Consider the following 2,300-nt stretch of genomic DNA (forward strand, 5'->3'; position numbering starts at 1 on the left):
AATGGGGACACACACCACACTACGGGCCGATCTGGCTACAGAATCGCGCCTTGTTGTGTTTTGTCACTTTCCTTATATATTCAGACCAGACAAAGACATCCCAAATGTAATTGTAAAAACCTTTTGGTGTTTAGGTTCCCGTGCTCCAGGGTCACACCTGGCTGGAACACTTTCAGAGACCCAAAAGGAGGGCACACCTCCTTCTCAACACAACACAGTTCTACCAAGTTCTAATCTTTCCCATAATATAAGTGATTACTGTGAAATTGAGACCAATTTACCAATCGCACTGAGACCTTTCAAATGAGACCAAACATGAAAGTGAACAACAATAGGTTCATAAGACACATGATCTATAATGCCTTGTTCCTAATGAACTTTAAACCAACTTTTTTGGGCAGAAGGAGGGGAAGCAGGAAGAGCAGAGGTGAAGAGGGTATCTGTATGCTTTGGCAAAAGAGCCTTTATTTTTAATAAATGATCAGGCATTTTAGTAAGAAACCAGGAGCTGAAGCTATTAAGCCCTGGTCTTATGGAGATGATATAACTGTTTGTAACTCCTAACCAGCAGAGAGAGCCCTCGCCCGAGTACTAGCTGGACTCACATCTTCTGCTTCTTCAAACTCACTGTTTCCCGTCATTAAAATAGCAAGTGGATATGGACATGCACTGAGTGCACCGTGTGCTTCAGACTTTGCGTTTAGATCGTTAAAACTTATGTTTTGTTTTTTTCTTGTAGTTTTTTTGTGTAGATGTGATTACATGTACATGTTTTTCCCTCACCGTCGTAACACACTGCTTTTTGAAGGTTCTCTGAAAACATTTCAGCTGTTATTTAACTTTTACTGAAAAAGATATCACAGATTCATGTAGTTTGTCAAAATGATCCATCCTCGATCACATTTAGTCAGCTTTGAGAAAACTCTCCTCAGCTAGCATGTCTTTTCAAAGCAAAAAGCAGTCTTGTCACCTTGTCTTGTGCTTTAAAAGCTTCTGCAGTAAAACCTCTTGTGACTTGGAAGTGGACAATGCCAGCTATATTGACAAAATGTATTTTAGGTTCAGCTCAAATAGCACATGACACTATGATCTCTTGAAGCATCTTGGAGACATTGTTCTCCACAGTTCTTCTGGATTTAGTCTGAATCAGTTTGTTCTGTTTTTCATGTCATTCCAGACTGCATGGATAATCTGCAGATCAGATCTCTGTGTGGAGTACTGACTGTTGTCAAACACAAATCTCACCGAATTGTCACAGTTATTACACAGTTATTACAGTTATGGCTAATTATGGCTAAATTAATGTTTGGAAAAGTAAACTAATATTCCTTAATGACACACTACAGCAGAATATAGAAATAACACTATTTCTAGCTGGTGAAAATACTAGAGACTTTTGCACAGTACAGTATATATACGGATGCATAATAACGATTGGCCAATATGTAATGTGCATTTTGTCAGTAAAGCCAGTTCTGTAATCAATGGTAAATGCAATCAGGTGTGTGATTTCTCACTGAGCTGTATTTACTACACACAGCCGTTGTTCACTGACAAGCTGCACAAAACCATGTTTATTATCAAGCGTGGATTTGCGCAGCTCATCAGTGAACAATGGCTCTGTGAACTAAATGCTGCTGAATGTGAAATCATCCACCTGATTGCATTCACCGCTTATTAGATAACCGGCTTTACTGACAAAATGTGCTTTACATATCGACTGATCATTATTGTGCATCTCTACACATACAGCACATAGTTTCTGAGGAACTGAAAATGAAAAATCTAAAATCATTCTGCTAGACATACTTCAGTTTGTCCAATGAGCAGGATGAGTCCTCCAGTTTTTCAGAGAGCAGCTTCACTCCTGAATCTCCAGGATGATTGTAGCTCAGATCCAGTTCTCTCAGGTGTGAGGGGTTTGAAGTCAGAGCTGCAGACACATAACCACAGCCTTTCTCTGTCACCATACAGCCAGACAATCTGAAAACACAGCAGTGATCATTTTATTCATTCATGAAATATCTATTTCAGCCATGAATTATTGCTTTAGAATCATGTGTTAAAGTAAATTTATATGATAATCATTCTGAAATGTCGTGCACACATGATAAATTATATGATGGAAATGACTGTTAAGTGGAGTCGTGTTACTGAAAACATCACTTAAATCTATTTGATGACATCTGATGCAATTTTCTACATTTTCTTGCTTCCACCTATTACTTAAGAAACCAGCTTCTGCTTGTTCTTAAAGGCTGACTAATTCCAGGATAGTCTCATGGTAGCCAGACTTTCAG

The sequence above is a fragment of the Puntigrus tetrazona genome, chromosome 4 (assembly GCF_018831695.1).
Source record: "Puntigrus tetrazona isolate hp1 chromosome 4, ASM1883169v1, whole genome shotgun sequence".
Lineage (NCBI taxonomy): Eukaryota > Metazoa > Chordata > Actinopteri > Cypriniformes > Cyprinidae > Puntigrus > Puntigrus tetrazona.